The sequence below is a fragment of the Dysidea avara genome, chromosome 13 (assembly GCF_963678975.1).
Source record: "Dysidea avara chromosome 13, odDysAvar1.4, whole genome shotgun sequence".
NCBI classification, from domain to species: domain Eukaryota; kingdom Metazoa; phylum Porifera; class Demospongiae; order Dictyoceratida; family Dysideidae; genus Dysidea; species Dysidea avara.
Window position 1 is genome coordinate 12,955,928 of NC_089284.1, and position 21,159 is coordinate 12,977,086.

The 21,159-nt window shown below is 36.8% G+C and overlaps 1 long non-coding RNA gene across 1 annotated transcript; it reads right to left on the reverse strand.

Annotated features, from left to right (window-relative positions):
- Window positions 1–10,766: 10,766 nt before the first annotated feature.
- On the reverse strand, window positions 10,767–12,739 carry LOC136242647 (uncharacterized). The gene is made up of 2 exons (XR_010694600.1): window positions 12,268–12,739; window positions 10,767–12,224 (listed from the first exon to the last, which is right to left on the reverse strand). It is a non-coding gene; the product is annotated as an uncharacterized lncRNA (long non-coding RNA).
- Window positions 12,740–21,159: the final 8,420 nt, after the last annotated feature.

A 21,159-nucleotide genomic window follows, 5' to 3' on the forward strand; every position in this document is an offset into this window, starting at 1 on the left:
TAATACTCAGCATATTGATCAAGTAAAGCCTAAATATGAAGGGGGAGCTTCAGCCCCCAAAGCCCCCCCCCCCCCCCTGGATCCGCCCCTGAGGTATATAGTAGCCTAGGAGTGTAGTAACCTTCAACATATCGTATGATTCAGGGACAACAGGAGTATATGGTTTGGGCAGCACATCCTTGACTATACAGTAATATCTTTGATGAATAGTCTCTCAACATAATTATATGTATGCATGTATACTGTGGAACTTCTGTTGTTATCTACAGATAATTACTATGCATACAATATGTTTGGTTTATACAAAGGTTACTACACTCCTATACCTTACGCCTTTCTGTTTTAGTTGTATTATTTGGCATACATGACATAATAACACATAATAGCTATATACAAATGTGGATCTTCCGTCATATAATCTAAGAATACAAATGTATGAAACTTGTCTTGATACTCCCAAAACAACCAATATCACAAATTCCAGGGGCTAAAAAGGGGTTAGTTGTGGCCAAAAAGCTAGCTGTAAATGGTGATTGGTATAGGCGGTGGAGACAGAGGGGCAGGCTATGCCCCCCCCCACCCCCCACTTTTATGGGAAAATATTTGCAAGAAAAGATAGAGATATTCTAATAGAACAGTCAGGATCTAGATACTCTAATAGAGCAGCCACAGTATTCAGAGAAGCAGTGTAGCAAGCTACCTAGCTACGTATGTGTAGTTATAAATAAGGAGATATTAGCTGAAATGTGAAGAACCGGAGTATTTAAATGTAGCACCGCTCTGAATAGCAATTTGCTAGAGACAGATTTATTACACAGTGGAACCTCTGTATTATGGAAATTTTGGGACCCAGAATTTTTGGTGACTTTTTGCTGTAATACAAAGGTTTTCCTCTTTTAGAAGTAAAAATTGTATTGACTAGGCCTGTTGGGACCAAAATTTTTGTCCTTATTATGGAGGTTTGTACTATTGTGTCCTTAATTTTGGGAGTTTGTTAAGAGAGATTCCACTGTATCAGTCATATGAGTGGCTGGGTATATAAACCAGGTTGTGTTTCCCATAGCCACAATACTACATATTTAGAGAAACAAATGGTGCTTATAGTACACGTTGAGCTGAACCCTCAAAAACTTTTAAGGATGGAATAACACATATTCTTGGAATTTACATGGCTTTGATTGGCCATAAAATAAAACAATTTTGAAATATTTTTAATGGGTCAAACAGTACTGCAAATATTTCAGCTTATAAGCATTCTCTATGGGAAACCCATAAAAGTACATAGCCTTTTCCCAAACGTGTAATGGAGCCAAACTGCACATGTCTTGTACATACTATATATACTATATAGATCAAGGAAGTACAAAACACATGCCACCTTGCATGTGATTATCAAAGCACATGATAAGGTCGTGCATGATCAAAATGAAGCATGACCTTTAACTGTGATGATATAGGCTGGTCTATGCCACATCACAAACTGAGCATCACCATGTATTTGTACACACAAATATTTTTTATAAAATATGATGTTATCATTTGTAAAGAACAACAGCAAAGCGTAGTTTCATCATTATGAAAGGTTGAATAATAACGTAATGCTTGTTACGCTGATTTCATTTTATAAAGTTTCAGTTCATGCATAATTTCAGTGATTATATTCAAAGTCATTACTAACAAGTCCACCACGGTATTGTGTATTGGCTCAGGAATATTGAGTAGAGTAAGGTCATTGGAATTTTTAATGTCTTTTCTGCAAATAGTGCAAAGTTTCATCAACCTCTTTTTCCCAGTCTTTAATGTAGTCAGTACATTACAGTGACATGTGTACATGAGGAAATGATAGAACACAATTGTACAAAACTGAAACAAAGCTAAACTGATCATGACATTTGTGACAATAGAGATGATACTACTACTACACTGGTAGAATACTGCATACATTATAGTGAGGTTTAGTAGTAGTAGTGAGAGTTCTTGGATGCAAACCAAACCATTTTTGTTTGGATGAAAATATCCATATAGAGTAGTAAACAAAATAAGGATAAAGGCTGTCAGTATTAACCTAAGTTGTGTTTGAAATACATAAAAGCCAAAAAGCACACTTCTCAAGATAAATTGTACCCCAACCCAATAATAGTATCTGTCTTTGTATGATCCTTGAAATGCATCCAGTAATAGTTTAAAATTATTTACTATCCTGAACTGTGATAAGTATCTTGTAAACAACAAAATGATGTTGAAAGGAATTAGTAGTAAGAATAAGACAAGACATGTGATGAACAATATGGTGAACTTTAACCCAAACAATGGAACACTGGTATCAATAGACCACACTAACTGTTGATGACCACTTGGTAGTTGAGTTATGGTAAACAAAACTGTTAATATAGCTCCGAGAACACTAGTGTAGGATAGTTGAAACAATGTAGCTAGTACAGGAAGAGATCTAGTATATGTCCATCGTAGTGTTCTAGATGAGTGCTAACTTGCTACAATAATTGAAGCAGCGATGATAACAACTCATAGAACATCTTAGTATATCAATCCAATCCATTATAGAAGCATGTCTCAATGCCCAAATCCATATTGGTAAAAGAAATAAATACTCGTAGTGATTGAAATACATTGTTATTTTTCAAAACTACAGAGTCATTAATGCTAATAATGTTAGCATAACAGATAATTCCATTAATAGTTCCAGAAGTGACTGTGAAGTTGAGAACGTAAAGGAAGACTACAAGAACAATTACTGCTGCTATTATTACGAGGGTCACAAGGATATGTATATCAGCACAGTGTATACACCTTGATGATCCAAATACCATATTAAGTGAATGTTGACACTGTATGTGAACACAAGATACCAGTCCTGTTAAACTGACACTGTAAATCAGGATTAAGTAAACTAAGAGGTGATGAGTGTGGTATCCATTGGACAATTATGTGATATTAAATATTTAGTGTTGTTAGAGTGATTATAAGCAGACATCCAAGCGTTAGGAGGACATGTGATAGTTGATTGGTCAATGTAACATGTGTCAATGTGAATGTTACTGCTGCTCCTAATTAGATAAGTATCACAATCGCATATATCATTATCCAACTGGGCAAGGTAATACTTTCACATAAAATGCTTCATAAATATATCATATAAAAAAGGTGATGTTGTAATAAATATTTCACACATTTCCTTCTCTTCAGTAACAATAGCGAAGTCAAATGTCGTTAAGCAGCTTGTGACAGTTTGAAGCAATTCAGCTTGGTGAGCGACCTTGCATGCTGACAATGGTAAGAGTTTGTTATGTGTCTCTACATACAACTGGAGTTTTTATCACCATTTGCAATTGGTACACAAAGATCTACTTGTAAGGATACACAGGTCCTAGTATATCAACACTACAGTTGGTTATGTTATGTGAACAGTAACATATAAAAGTGTGTTGATTTAGTTGATGTTGATCAGTTTGTATGATTTGCTGATTTATTACAGCAGGGTTATGGCCATAGAACACTAATGACGGTATCCATCTATATACAATGAGAACTGAAGTGGTAAAATATGGAGTCACACTGATAAGCTGGACATAATTATCTTGATAGTAGTTATTGATAAAAATAATGGAAATGTACTATTTATTTATTTACTAGCATTGGTACCTGTCCTACAGTACGTGCAGGACGATCTCCACATTTTTACAATGGTATAATGGCAGGCTATTATACATCAGCATCATTCATGCAGCATGCATGCTGGTGTCATTTTCAAACTGTACATGAGTGTTGAGTGCGCAAGTAAGTTAAACGGCTGAACTAAGGAAACATGTAAACTATGCTAAGTAGTATATAGCTCAGTTTCCTATCAATAACTTAGTGACAACTAAACATTCAGTAAGCTCTGCACTGAGGTGTATGGATCTATAACACTCGTTTGAAATGGCTGTGGGCACACTATAGTAGTACGATATATTCTACATCACATTATTGCCTGTATAGTCTATAGTTATGTACCCGGTGTATCCTGCCTATTAACATCAACTTGCTTAAAGGCTATATAATACTCAATGACATTTATTGCAAGTACAAAAGAAGTACTAAAAAAGTTTGGTGTGCTTTTGAAAAAGGTATAAATGCACAATAAGAAAGAATGGTGCATGCATGGCATGGAAAGTCATACACACTGAGTGGAAAAGTAAGTCATACAGTACCTGCCCTGTATGTACAGAATTTTATTGCCCTGTATAGGTAGCTACACTCTATTAGTATAACTGCTTAACTTCAGTGACAAAAAGTTAAGCAAGAAACTACGTGCTGAGGTGTTTGGTATAGGCATAAAGTGGTTATGGAAACATGGGTGCAGCTAGTACTGATTAGTGTTGTTTTAGTAAGGACTTTTAGTTTTAGTTATAGTCATGTCAATAATTTTAGTTTTAGTTTTACTTATAGTAATTTTTCTTAATTCCTTTTAGTTATTGATTTAGTTATGGTTATATTCTCTGTGTTATTTTAGTTTTAGTTATAGTTTTAGTTAAAAATGTGAAAATCTTTAGTTAAAGTTATAGTTTTAGTAACATTTCTAAAAACGTTTTAGTTATAGTTTTAGTTGTACATAAGAAAATCTTTTAGTTTTAGTTATAGTTTTAGTAATCTTTTCCAATTCTTTTTAGTTTTAGATTTAGTAAAATATTATGTTGTATTTTAGTTACAGATTTAGTTTTAGTTATAACACGGATTTGCTTTTAGTTATAGTTTTAGTTAACTAATACATATTTGTCTTACTAAAAATACTTTTAGTTTTAGTTATAGCTAACTAAACCACCATCAGGTCACAAACTATAGCATATGGGACCAGATTTTACAACCAAATCGCACATCAGGCAAAATCAAACTAACACCTCCAGTGGATAGCTACACTATATCATACTAATAGTTTTCATGACCCTCACTACTACTCAAACTACTCGAGGCTGGTATCAACAGACGTCGTTTCTGCATGGGTGGTGTGTAGAGCTCAAATGGTGGTTTCCGGTCTTGTGAAGGACCTGGCTTGGCAAGAATCAGTGGTTTACTGGTGGACAGCCTGATAACGGTGGCCAGACGTTTTTCTGTGGATTTTGCTACATATCAGCCACTAAGAAGCCAACACAGCCCTGTAATCTCGTCTCTGGACTCCAATCGTGGTCTGCCTCCATTTTGGGGTCTAACCCTTACCCACCCTGCCCCTTTGTGAGCACTTATGATACTACTTCGCTCATCCAACTACTCAGATTTTCTATCTCATTTGGCAGGAAACTCTACAAGCAGCTACAAGTACTGGAAGTGGCCTGAAAAGTAATAGATTGATGCATCTTTTGTGTAAATTTCATACGTGTGCTTGCTATCCTTGGCAAGTTATGTTGACTTGAATTCTTTAAAACCGTTTATCTTAATGTGCAATTTGGATAGTTTTTCCAAAATCCAGTCACATGTTTGGATGCTAAACATAGCAGTACAGTTTCATTCTGTGCTTAGTTCCACCTGTAGAACACTGATATGTGAACTTATATATACATGCAGTGGTCTGAGCAACTGCTGATATAGTAATAGTGACATTCCTTTAAATAATATTATAGTTTCAAGTGAGCTAGTATATCAGTGGCGAATCCAGGGGGCACAGGGGCGAGATACTCTAATAGAGCAGTCACTCTAATAAAGCAGTCACAGTGTTAAGGGGGCAGTGTAGCTTAACCATGAAGCTATGAATAAGGATCTTTATATACTTTATAGTAAATACATTTGGTAAAGGGTAGCCATTGTTGTTGTGACCTCTTTTTTTTTGGTCTTCAACTTTTCAGCAAAGTGCACCCCCCCTTTCCAAACTCTGGATCCGCCCCTGTATATAACCTACTCAACTAAGTGATACCTGCCATGCACTCCTGCTCTATATTCTATACCTATATATACTACAGTAAAGAGCTGTACAGTAAAAACCAATGGTTAACATATAGGAAAGATATTATTAACTCTTGGTGATACAGTATAAAACATGTTAAAAGGAAGGTACACAATGAGAGATAATTAACGTATCATAAAAAGTTCACAATAAAATGTCCAATGAAAGATGAGATGTCATGATGAGGTGTCATAAAAGCTTCACAATCAGACAGGGGAAAAAAAACGTGTAACAAAAAGGCTTTGAAAAAAGAAAAAAAGATTGGCTAAAAGAAAAAAAAAAAGAACCCACAGCAGCACACAGCATTGTGATTATGAAGCGCGCATGATTTGACCACTAAACCAACTGCATATACTGGCGTGCAGTCAACTAAAAAGTGCTTATAAATGCACGGGCAAGTTGAATGTACCTTAATAGGTGTTTACTTGTGGTCATACATGCAGATTATAAAAATAATTTCACTGAGCTTTGGCTCGACACTTCTGTCTTCATGGCGCTATAGAGAATGAACTAAAGTACTTAGCGATTTGAAACAGCAAACCTGGAGTCACTAGATGATGTGCACTTAATTTTTGTGGAAGTGTCATGTTGATACATGTTCAGGTTGTTGAGTTAGTGCATTATGAGGAAGGAATGCAGACAGACAGACAGTATTTCAGCTTTATCAGTGGCGGATCTAGGTAGGGGGATGGGGGGCACAGGGGGCATGTGCCCCCCCCCCCCCCCTTTTCAAAAAAATTGCATACAAGATCGAGATAGCTACTCTAATAGAGCAGTCACAGTGTTCATGAGGCAGTGCAGCTTAACTATGAAACTATAAATAACGATCGGAATAGGATCTTTATATACTTTATAGTATATAAGGGGAGCTATTATTGCTGTGACCTTTTTTTTAGCTCTTCAACTTTTCTGCAAAGTGCACCCACCCCCCCCCCCTTCCAAACTCTGGATCCACCTCTGATTTATCTGTATAGATTAAGGCTCAAACCAATACTGGTTTACTGTATTCAAATATTCGCTCAGCTCTAATGAAATTAGTCGAATAATCAGTTTAAGGTTTCATTGCAATTCAGTAATTAAAGTGGCCACTACCAAGAAACCTACAAATAACCACAAACAGCTTTGTGGCTTTGTATGAATATTATTATTCTTACTAGGACCGCGTCACATATAACCAAGTACATACACCAACGTGACAGCCCCCTGGTGAGGCTATTAGGTGGCGAAGGCACGATCCCCAAATCATCTCAATGTGTCACATTGACAGATATAACACAATAGTGGCATAGTAACTAAAGGCCACCAGTAGCTAAGTGCCAGTACATCATTGGTGTGGTAATGGCACAGTGATGTGTACACAGTATATGTATACAAAACATACAGGAGAGAGCTATACATTATTCATAGTATTGTATGCAGCAATACATTATAGGTAACATCACCAGATAAAAATTATTAGCCAATATACAGCACAGTATATCAACATCAACTAGAGCTACATAGGGTTCATCAGTGGTGTAGCAATGGCACAGTGATGGGTGACACACTATAATTATGCATACACAACTTGCAGGAGATAGCTACACAATACTGTAGGAGTATGCAAGCCAGATGAACCAGATAAAGACAGTCAAGCCAGCCAGAGCCTAGTAGCTATGCCAGGTGAAGGAAAAAAAGATTATTCAATTCAATTATTAGCTTTATAGTGCAATGTTACAGGTGTACATGGTTGCACAACAATAAAAGTGAGTTCGTATACAATTGCACTAAAGGTAATCTGGTAAGTACCAGATCCCATAACTTAAATTAAGTACTTATCATTACTTATATAATTACAATTAGCTGCTAAATGTATCAAAGTTGGGTGGCTTGGGATGTTTGGAGCAGATGCTACAAAGATATGTAAAATGGAAACTATGCTGGTTGTCTGGATTGAAGTTTCTCTTAAAATGCTGCCATAGGATTTTAGTTAGTTGAAATTTAATGGTAACAAAGGGTTGAGTTAGGTCAATTACTGGTAAGCTGTTAAACGTTTGAGGAAGTCTGTTGAAGTAGAAGTTTCTTTGTTGATTGGATGACGTAAAAACATGTTCAAGTTTGTTACTGGAAGAAGACCTAGTAGAATGATGACAGAATTTGATGAAGGTCTGGATGTTGAAATGATCAGATGGATTTTGAATTGATTTTATGAAAAACAGAATGTCACACTGGTCATAAATATACATTAATGGTAGTAGGTTGAGCTTGATAAGGTGAGTTTTATAATCAGAAACATAATCGTTGAGGATGTATTTGGTAGCTTGGCGCTGTATTATTTTAAGAGCAGAGATATCTTGGATAAGGTAGGGATGCCACAATGTAAGCACGTATTGAATTGCCTGACACCAACACAAAGGAAGTTCACCATGCCAGCTGCACAAGACAAAATTATTTACTTGTATTTTATATGTAAAAGAGCGTGGCATATGTTTTAATACATTATTATTATTGTATTTGTTTTTACTGTGCAGAAATCACAAATGATTATAACGCACAGATATAGCTAATTACTTAAGTTGTTACAAAAATTATCCAGGGAAGGGGAATTAACTATATAGGGGGGAAGGGGGTTCCAAAGGTTAATCACACTTCACAGAGGGGAAAAAGGAAAATTTATACGAGTCAATGTTTGTCGTCAGTTGCCTGTACACTGTTAAAAATGAAGTGATATGGCAGCACCTCTATAGGTGCTATTTTTTGACAGGAGCAGTCAAAATTTAGCACTTTTAGGTGCATTTTTAGATGCTATCATAGCACTTCATTTTTAACAGTGTAGTATCCTTTTCTTAATCGCGAATCATTAGGGGTAAAGTAATCTTTGGGGATATCAATAAGATCATTAATAATATTTTCTTGTATTGTTTATTTACGCGAATGAATCCACTGGCAGCTGGCATGGAGACTTGAGATGTTACAAACATAAAACTTACTTGTAATTTCTTGTTTACAGGTAAAGTGGCTGGCTCTCCTACACGTGCATCGCTAATTTTCTCCTTCGCGCAATCTGTAAATAATTAAGCAAGGGTGTGGTACTGCATGTACTGGGCGTTATCAAGTCATCAGCATGTACAGGAGCGACGATTATACGTTTGTGCCTTCGTTCACAGGCGAATCGATCCCCGCGCGGTTAGTTTATGTCTCTAGACCTCGTTTTTAAAAAAAAATTTTATTTATTCATTTTAAATTTTTTTTCCCGGGCTAGATGGACTGCCCTTGCCACCACCCCCAGCACTAGGTGTTAAAGTGCTGGACAGCTGGAAATACCAGCAATCAAACAAGGTCGCTAGACTCCAAGCGACCCTCGGAGTAGGCCAGATCAACATTAGTGGTTGATGGACGACCAACTGAGGAGCGATGACCCCTCAAACACATCACTGCAGATCTTAACAATGAAAAGCAAAGCCTACATCGCAGCCAGAATAAGCATTTGCTGTAATTAATGCTGCGCTTCTTAGCCAACATTGAAGCAAGCTTCCTAAAAACTGTTGTAGCAGTGGGCCCCATGCCTCTATAGCTGCAAACACCAATGGTGAAAAGCAAGCTCTCTCAACCTCTCTAACCGCTCATCATATGCCCGTCTTTTTTCACGTTCATAGTTTTCTCAAACATCAATTATTTATTCAATATTATTATTTATGTATTTATGACGTAATTTTAACCGCGTTTCGTATTATTCTTAGTACTTGGTTGTATAATTATTATTTAATAGGCTTGTAGATTCCCAGACAAGCTAACTTGCCAGGCTAGGCCGCAGGCCTTTGAAGGTGCCCATATCTAGATTGCTTACAAAAATTATCCAAGCGCAGCTTGAAGGTTGCAACTGTTAGTCGGCAGGTAGCTAGCTAAGGAGTTCCATAGATTGACTATTCTATTCGTAAAAAAGTTCTGCCTAACAAGTAATTTTGATCTTTCTTTAAAAAGCTTAAGAGAGGGGCCCTGGTGGTAGCAGTATTTAAAGTAAAAAATGTAGATGGGTCCAAGTCATAATGTTTCTCATATGTTTCAATCATATCACGTGATCCCTTTGACGTCTGCAATACAGAGAATAGAGATCCAGAATTACAAGACGGCTTTCATAAGTCAGGTGGGCTAATCCGCGAAGGTGTTTAGTTGTAGAAACGGATTTTTTTACCTCTCTATAATTGTTTGATAAATGCGGAGACCGTTAGTGGCAAATTGGTGATCGCTACGTTTCGTCATTTCGGAACGCTGATTTCTTAGTATGAATGGTTTTGTATTTCTTGAAAATCACACCTTCGTAAAGTATAAACATGGTAGAACTCAAATATCCATCGAACCTCTTCATTAAACCACACGCTACCTGCTTGCCACGCCGTCACTTTTATTCAGTAAGAATTATAAATGATTGGAATGGACTCCCATATGACTCAGTTAATGTTCATTCAACCAATTTGTTTAAGACACACCTAGATAGATTTTATTATGATTACCAGTATGATATTGTATAGTTATTTTTGTAGTAGTTTGATTGTATAGATCAGGTTTTTACAGGCTTTGCCTCCTTACCTGTACCCCCAATAATAATAATAATAATAATAATTGATATTTTGTACAGTAACCATTCGCTCACGTGAAATATTTTCAAGCATCATCTAAGTGCATTGCGTAATGTACATCAGTTCACGTGATGCTACATTATTAAGAAGTATAGCGATGCTAATATCAACATTATTAAAAAGCGTACGTATTGGATTTACCCCCTCCCCCCAGCATACGCTCTGTACACTTGCGAAAATGCTGAAAATTATGGATGACCCCTAAGTAAGTGAATTGCTGTAGAATATTATAGTAATGTAATACCAATGATACCACTTCACTATTACAAATAGTTTTAAACACAAGTAACACCATAATAAAAAAAATCTAGGTGGATACAAGCACTAAACTAAAATAGTGAACAGACATATACAGCTATAGCAACATTGTCAACTAGCTATAAACTAAAAAAATATAAGTTTTCACACTTGCAAATAATGATGCTAAAGAAATATTTCTTGACTGTTCACGTACCTTTTAAATATTTGATGTCTCTTCCGTGTTTTAATTCTTTATGGTACTGACGATGTGGATCTGTGTATTGATACCTTTTAAGAAAATCACGTTTTGTTTGCTCTGGCATTGTCACAACATCTGCAAAGTGTTCTAGATCAATGTCAGCTCCAATACACAATTGAGCATTGGTCACAGGAGCATCTTTGTCCACATATAAACACACCGAGTACCAAATGTCATCTCCAAATGTATCTCGGATAAGCTTTTCAAATTCATCCATGACATGATCGGCAAGTTTGTAGCAACTCAAGGATGGCTGGTTAAACAGAACCAGTGGACCAATATCGAGTAACACTTCCTCTGGTGCACACACTAGTTTATTGGAGGGATCAATTGCAGTGGCGTTACCTTCTTCTCTGTGATGTTGAATGATGCGTAGGCGTTCAGCGTAGTATCTACTAGCAAATCTCTCAGTCAGTATATCACGGCTAACGCTGTCATGTAGTCGAATTCCAAAAGCAGGACAAAACCGTTGGACGTACACATCGGTAGGTAACGCATATTTAATATGAAATGGCTTGGATCGCTGATACTTCACATTGCCAGTGTAGGTTATCGCGCCTGTGTCTAGTGGGATATCAGCCTTCTCCAATACTTCCAGGACGGATTTTACGCGCGATCGAGTTGCGCCGTAAGGTAGCTGGGAACGTGTCCGACATGTTCTGTCGTTTTCACCAGTCCCGAAATAAGGACGTATCTGGCGATCTTTAAGCCACACATAGAAACAGGAATATTGTATAAATTCGTTAGGATAATGCCTTTCCCCGTAGCTTTTCATCGAGGGCCTGTAATCCCTGCCGTAATGATTTCGCAGTTGACTCATCTCCCACACACAAAAAGGAATGACGGTAGCGGATTAGCGTGCGCCCTAGAGTTTTAAATTAGCAGACATGTTGTGACCTATATTTGAAAAGTTGTAGCTCGGATTTATTTTGGGTCGGTGGATAGAGAGATATGGGTGGGTAGGCAAAAAGAAACAAACAAACAAAAAAAAAACAAGTTGATGTGCTACTTCTAAAAACCAGGCGCCATGCAGCTAGCTAAGGGGAATTACCAACTATATACCACACCTGTGGTTGAGATCAAAAGCGCCGCGCTGTGGTATATAACTGATATACCACGCTTTGTGGCTACGCTTACCATATATGGTGTAACTTCACACATTCCGTGAAATCCTTATCTAAACGGTAAACAAGCGCCTAAATCAACCAACAATTATTCACCTCAGGAACTGGAATAAGTTTCGATGAATTTTCCTTTTTCCCATCAACCATCAAATCATGGAACCAACTCCCTGCTGATGTAATTAATTCCTCTACCCCTAATGAGTTTTGTAATAACTTAAGTAACTTTTATGATCACACCTGTGCGTTATAATCTTTTGATTGCTGCACAGTAATAAAATAATATAATGAACTCCTGTCTCCTTCGTGGATAACTCACTAATCGCGACTATGTGGGCGTGGCACCGTTAAAAGTGTAAAACGTCTGATCCATCAAGAATTTCTATTGATTTCCACAGTAGAATCGATTGTGGGTTGCGAGCAAAACCTGCCAAAAGACGTGATGAACGTCTACCATGCCAAACTATGGTGAAATACGCGTGAGTTACTAGTTTGTGAGCGTTCAGGCTGCTAATAGTTCGTGCAACGCTTGTTAATTACGAGTCCTAGTGTACGGTGAAGCTCGGGGGGTCCTTCACATACAAAATCCATCTACGAAATTTCGAAATATGGAAATTTGCCAACCAAATTTCTAATTTCTGGATAAATTTCTACCAAATTTCCAAATTTCTGGCTTGGAAATTCTTGGGTGCTACGAGGAGGGAGGGGGACCTCCCTCCCACTTAATTAAGAACTCTTCTATCTGTAATCCTAATAACGATGATTCAACTACTAATTGTGAACATTACTTTAATGATCATAAATCTTTTAAGATGATTTCAACTAACTTGAGGTTTGCGTTCCAAACAAGAGTCTTTTATATATATGATTAATGCAGAAACACCACACTTTATAGCAGGTACTGAAACCTGGTTGAACTCTACTGTATACACCAGTGAAATTTTCCCCTCAAATTATCAAGTATTTCGTGCAGATCGAGAAGATGGGTATGGAGGAGGAGTATTTTTCGCTTGTCACAACACTATAAACTGTACCCAAATCCAAACCATAACAGATTGTGAAGCTGTAACCTGTAAAATTAAGTTATCAGACAGTCGCATGTTAATAGTGTTAGTTATATACAGACCACCAAATAGAGATATACAGTATATGCAAAACGTTTGTAATCTAATTGAACGCTTGTGCTGTGAGTATGAGAATGCTGTAATGTGGATTACAGGTGATTTCAATTTTCCAAATATCAATTGGGACCTTAATTCTGTCGTATCTAATGCCTATCCATTAGAGTTATGCAATATGTTACTTGACACTTTTAGTACCTTTGGGTTTACACAGCTGGTTGACTCACCTACAAGGGGAAACAATATACTTGATTTATTTGTTACAAACAGACCCGGATTGATCCAGGAAGTTAAGGTTTCTCCTGGTATTAGTGACCACGAACTAATTGTTATTGAGTCCTCTCTTGTTGCAACCTTAACTGAATCTCAACCTCACACGGTGTACTTATGGCATCAAGCTAACTGGCAAGCACTTAGTGAAAATCTTTCCCACTTCTCAAATAACTTTGTATCCACTTTTTCTACTGTCACCCCAATCCAAGATTTATGGAACGCTTTTAAGCAGGAATGTCACAGCTGCTTGGAACTGATACCTCAAAGAAAACTCTCTAAATCTCCAAGACATCCCTGGATCAATAACCAAATAAAGTGCCTTTCCAACAAAAAGAAACGTTTGTATAATAAGGCTCGTATTTCCTTCCTTGAATCAGATTGGAAAGCTTATAGAGACTTGAAAAAACAAGTTCAGAGAGAATGTCGTAAAGCTCACAATGCCTATGTATCCAAATTAATTGACAACAATGGCTCATCCAGTAACAAGCGTTTCTGGTCCTATATTAAGTCTAAGAGAAATGACCAGTGTGAGATTCCCTCACTTGAGAAAAATAATCAGATTTATACTCAGAATGCCGACAAAGCTAACTTATTAAATGATCATTTATCATCGGTTTTCACAAAATCCAATATTCCATCAGATCAAATCCCTTCACTTGAGAATAATCATTATCCTGATATTACTCCCCTTCTAATAGAGGAAAATGGTGTCAGACTTCTTTTACAAAATCTTGACTCCCATAAAGCACAGGGTCCAGATGGCATACCAGCAAGATTTCTTAAGGAAACCTCCAATCATATTGCTCCAGGATTAACTTTAATATTTAATGCTTCTATTCAACAGGGAAAGCTTCCAACAGATTGGAAAAAAGCCTTTGTGGTGCCAGTTTTCCAGAAGGGTTCACGCACAGATCCCTCTAATTATAGGCCTATATCTTTAACTTGCATCTGCTGCAAAATATTTGAACATATAATAGTATCCTCAATTTCTCAGCACGCTAGCAATCACAACATAATTTGTAACGAACAACATGGCTTTCGTAAAAATCACTCATGTGAGACTCAACTACTCGAAACTGTTAATGACTTATCTGCATCTCTAAACTCAAGCAATCAAATTGATCTTCTTTTATTAGACTTCTCGAAAGCTTTTGATAAAGTGTCTCATCCACATTTACTGCACAAACTGTCCTACTATGGAATTACAGGTCCTTTACTCAATTGGATAAGTGACTTTTTAAAAGATAGAGTGCAACAAGTATTATTACATAACGACAGAAGCCAGTTTTGTAATGTTTTATCAGGGGTGCCGCAAGGTTCAGTATTAGGTCCTTTGCTCTTCCTTCTTTATATAAATGATCTCCCTAGTAATGTTACCTCTAAAATCAGACTCTACGCCGATGATGTAATTTTGTATAGAGAGATTCATAGTGCAGAAGATATTATTAGACTACAGAAAGACTTGGACATCATTGCTCAGTGGGTCCACACGTGGCTAATGAAACTCAATTTGATGAAGTGTGAACACCTCACTATAACAAATAAGAAAAACCCTATAAATTCAACGTACAATATCAACAGTCATTTCCTCTCTAAGGTCAATTCTGCCAAATACTTAGGAGTCACCTTTACTCACAACTTGTCTTGGCATGATCACGTTGTTGCCATTTGTAATAAAGCAAACTCTACACGTGCATTTTTGCAAAGAAATCTCAGGCAATGCTCTCCTACTATTAAATCACTTGCTTACCTCACTTACGTACGACCAATTTTGGAGTATGCCTCTACTGTATGGTCCCCTATGTCAGAACTGATATTGCAAGACTAGAAATGGTCCAACGTAAGGCTGCTCGTTTTGTCTTCAACAAATTCTCGGCATACTCCAGTGTGACCTCTATGTTGTCTCAATTAAACTGGCAATCACTTGAAGTAAGAAGAACTAATGCCATCATCACCATGTTTTACAAAGTTATCAACAACCTTATTTGTATTGACTTCTCACAAGATCTCCAACCAGTATTGTCATCTACCCGTGGCTATCTTAAAAGATTCATCAGTTTACCTGCTAGAGTTAACTCATATTATCATTCATTTCTCCCACATTCAATTCGACTTTGGAACTCACTACCTACTAACTTAACTACTGCACCTGACTTAATCACATTTTGTCACGCACTTCATCTTTATAGAGAACAGTTATTTTAAGTTCACATCTTTTCACATGCACACAACACTCAATTATGAGGTATGTGCATTAAACAAATTAAATTAAAAGTTGTAGCTTGAGTTGTATATTCCGTGTTTCAGTATGGGTTCAAGCCGAGCCGAACGGTTCACTAGCGGTCTGGTAAGCCGTCGGTGAGGTAGGAATTTGAATAAAACACTCACCAGTAATCCACGGACATACCAAAACGACTTGCACTGTGGCCTTTGCACCGTGGGAATCGAATCAGCTCGAAAGTATACAACAAATTTACGAAGCAGATTACGGACAAATGTTAGTACATATAATCTAGATGGCGCTATACGTCTTCTATTGATAGTGACCCCTCTTCCTTGCATCTGGCCTCGTGTATATACACATATAAATCCATGCAATATAACTTACACTAATGAAATAATCAAAATTCAATGCCAAGCATTATAAAAAATTTAATCGTATGGATTTATGTATTTAAAATTTCAGTTAATATTTCTGAATTCCCAACAAAAATTTCTATATTTCTAATAAAAATTGCCAAATTTCTATAGTCATCGACGACATTTCTGGAAGTAATATAAAGGACCCCTCGGGTGAAGCTACACGACTAGAAAGTTCCATAAATCATTTAAAGCATAGCCTTGCTCGTGCTATATGAAAAATAAAGTACTCGGTCGCACGCCTCGTACTTTATTTTTCATATAGCACTCGCAGCTATGCTTTAACATATACATATGTATTACTATTTTATTATGCTGTACAATAAGGCCACTCCAAATAAATTCTCTGTTTCCCGTCCTGGACTCAAGCATATTTGCATGTGGGCGGGCGGTCTATTTCCATTATTCATTATAAGATTAGCAGCTTTTCAAGCCATTATTTGTCTAGCACAACCATAAAAAGCTGCATAAAAGCATGCCTAAGCTTATTCCTTCCTTTTTAAGCAGTAAAATAGCACAAACATGAAGTTTGTGCCGACTTGATAGCACTGCTGAAACGTGAGCTGACATGGTTTCAAGTGAGCCTGTCAGTATGCAACAATAACCGGAAAATAATGAAAGAATACGGAATAATGGAATATTTAGAGCTGACAGTATAACTAGATGCGGGCGGTGGACGGGAAACAGAAAATTTATTTGGAGTGGCCTAATGCAAAAGTACTTTATTGTAATTGTCGGATTTCGTAATTCATGAAATTTTCGTAATTCTTCAATTACGTTGCTATGCACTGCTAATTATTAACACTTTACAGTGACCAGCACTGAAGGTCTGACAGCAACATGTGCTGCAGCCTTAGGATTACCTAACCTAATTTCAAGGACTTAGACTTAAGGCAGTGGTTACTGAACCGAAAGTCGGAGCAATAACGCGTGCGCTATTGAACCGACAGTCACGTGACACTTACGAAATAGACTTTTACAGGCTATGAGAAGGGACAAGTAGTGCTAAACAGCAAAATAAACAGTAAGAATGGTTGACTATAAGATTCTAGTCTGCTTTATCAATCACGTGAGCTATGCACTTACAACATGATTAGAGGCTCCTTCACTCGTGCAGATGCCCTTCAGGAAATCCATCTACAGCACGTACGAATGGTAACTAATTACAAAGTTGGCAAATTGGGACTTTGCTAGTCAAGAAGTCTGACCATGTAGGTACTCAGAGACTCCAGGACTTTATGCTATGTAGCTAGACAACACCAAGGGTTTTGGAAAAGGCTAAATTAAGAACAGCAGAAATGCACACTTGTAAAGTATTCTTGTGTTCATGATCAGTTGTTTAAGATCCTGTCACTGTTATCACACTAACAAAACGTAAGTGTACTGAGACATGTACTACAGTGAGATCACTTAGTGGATTATATTGCCAGCTTTACAGTGGGTGAAAGTATTACTGTACAGGAATATGGCATGCATCGTACTTGGGTTGGTGTATACACATGGTGTCACAGCATGTTTGTATGTTCAGTTGAGGTACTTGACATTGCATTTCAAATGTACTATGTTACCATTCCCTGAAAATGTGACTAGTTAATATACACTATTTTACAAAATACATTGGGCTGGTACAATGATAATAATTAACGCATGTTTTAGCAGTAGACAGCAAAGCAGTAAACAGACTGATATAACTAATACACATGATGTCATTGATTTACCTGTTCAGGGAAGTTTCTATACAAAGTAGAACTAGCTACCATCATGCACATGTGGGTTACGTGTGCTTATTTTATGTTGCAATAAAATTAACTTTATCGTTGCCATTTCTAAGCTTAACAGCCTTTCTTGCTTGTAAGCTTGGGTGGATTTAGGTTAACAACTGCATGATTTGCCAATTCATGGTGAACAAAATAAGCCAAGGTGCAATTTGATGTATTGACTGTTGCACTTGTAAATTATTGGTTTAGAAAGTGCTTGGTATAGTCACTGTATAAATGTACAGCTTTGGTTGTTCCTGCCCTCTACCCCCAAGAGTATTCAATATGTAAAGCTGAAACACTTTAGCAGCTCTGCCTTTTCCCTATAGACAACTAAGTTTTTATAAGAAATTCAAATTCAAGATAAATGCAAACTAGTTTGGTGTTTGCTAAGATCAGCTGGTCATATTCTGTACGTGTATTAAAGGCAGTAAACACTGAACCAAAATTTGGTGAAATCTTGTAAAGGGTATTGGACTGACAGTCACATGGCACTTACCAAATTGACTATTATTGAGAATCAAATCTAAACAGCAAAGTAATGCTGAGCAATATACCAACTATTTAGTTAAACCACCATCTAATTTCTTGACATGGATTTTAAAATAACAGTTTTTAAAGCTTCACTGTTTTATGTGAAGTGTGCATATAAATAGATATTGACTGGTGTACAAACTGCAGTCAGCTTGCCAACAATTCTGTCTTGAGTAAGAAAGCTTACTTTTATATTATATCTGCAGGTAATGGAGGTTTAAAATGGCATACTGATAGTATAGTTATACAGCATCATCAAGTGGCAATCTGTGAAATACCAAAACAGCATTTTGAATTTTACTGCAGGATACAGCATGATTGAACCTCCTCTTACTTACACTACAAATTATATACAATCAAAGTAAAATAAATTACACATAGTTTACAGGTAGTTAAAATTTGTTACAGGAGGTTTCCTTAGATGGCATGATGAACATAAACATAAATAATGTAATGTGCATGGATTAGTGTTGTCAAAATTTTCAACAAAATGATTCCAGAAATGTTTCTTTAATTTTGATTTAATAACTTGAAAAGATTGATTAAGGTCAATTATAGGGAGTGCATTCCAGAGATTAGGTAGACGGTGAAAGTACGAGTGTCTGGACATATTATTTAGATGAGACTGGTGAATTAGTTTGTTACTAGATCCTGATCTTGTGCTGGCAGAGTTAAAAGTAATGAAGTTTGTTATAGAGAACTGGTTCGTTGGAGACTTGATAGATTTGATGGCAAAAAAAATATCCTGCAATTCGAATAGATACATCAGAGGGATCGGAGAAGCTTCAGCTTGAGAAGTATTGTCTTATAATTGCTAGTATAATCACCCAACATATATTTGGTAGCACGGCGTTGTACTCTTTCAATGTTTAAGTTGTTTTTTAGCAGGTAAGGTCGCCACGCAAACCCGTGTGCAATATAATAGCTGTGATTGAACCAAAGGTATGTAAAGTTTAACCATAATAGATGGGCAATGGGGAAAACTGATTGTACAGCGAATTAATCCTAGAATTTTATAAGCACGGGCAATAATAAAGCTATAATGTTTATTCTAACTTAATTACTGAGTGATGTGGTTGTGTCCATATTTGTGCATGGTCAGAATTTATGGCTTGTAGTGGGAATTAATTTGGCAATGATCATTAAACTGCTTTACAAACAATTTGTAACATATCTAGTGGGAAAACTTTTGATCCAGCTACAGACATGCTTCAGTACCAAGTTTTTTGCTACATTGTGATCATGCATGCATAATTATATTGATTCCGGTGATGGTGAAACATACTTCAGGAAAGTGGATGAGTACCGTGAAAACACACTCACAATCTTACAATTACAATACCCATGTATTTTATGACGTACAAGTTGCACAGTGTTCAGGTTATGACTTGGTTTGTAACATATGCAGTGCACATACAATTAGGGAAAATTTTACTCTAATAACTTCGTACCATGCAAAAATGTTTGAGATAGTTTTGTATGCAATTGTTATGCAATAGGCTATACATAGATGACACAGAATTTTGTTATGATATTGGAGAGTTATGGACAGACTTGACAATCACAATACTCTTACTGGTATGTATACCAGCAGGGTTAGCCTGCATACTTAGTTTTGTTGGGAAATTATCTCTGCCCTCACAACCTCTGCTGCAACTGTACAGTAGGGATGGAGTGATGCCATCGATGTAAATATTTGGTTTTTATATTCACTGAGAACCTTAGATTATATAGAGTACCAGTAGAGATTACTAAACCAAGTGGTTGAAAATAATGCATGCCAAGCAGAAACAGCTTTTATAGCTTTTTTGTAGTACACTTTTCAAAATATTATTCAGATAACACACAGAGTAACTACAAATGCAAGCATTTATCCCCACCCTATATTAATGTCAGGACACCATGTATGCATCCACAACCACCGTATCACAAAACAAGACCACTTCTGTAACAGATCACCTCTGCCAATAGAAATGGTTACACCACACGATGTAATATTTATTGGTGGTAGACTCTTATGCTTATGTGAACGTAAGGGTCTGGGAACATTAGCATACTCGACTAGTGATTTAGCAACATTATGCACCAATTGAAAAAAGCCTTTCAGTATAACCCTTGCATGGTCTTTGAAAAATCTATCTTATTCTTGGTATGAATGCTTGCACTGACCAAGTGACAACTGAAGAACTAAAGGATTGTTTATTCTAACTGACTACAAGTCATGTACCATAAGCAATGAAAGTTTGGAGCAACTGAAGTATAATGAATCAGCGTCCGAAGTGGGTTGGTGGATGAAATTTTGTCATTGAGTTAATATTGATAGCAAATTGATTCATAAAACTTTTGTCATTACGGTATGATATGTTCTTATCATATGTTCACATGAATGGTCAGGTGTTGCCAGACTAGTGCAGCAAAATGTACCATCCTTAGTAGTCCTTACCAGTATTAAATGTTGAACGCCCTTATAACAATCCTTACCCACATGTACGTAGAACAAACTCATGACAAATAAACTATCCTCAAATGCATACACATTTGTATAGGTGACTCAGCATACCTCTATAGGCACAGACACAGAAATTCAATGTCAAATACCTCAACTAAACATACAAAACACACAACGTGCACGCCAATCCAAGTATACATATTCCTGTACAGTACAA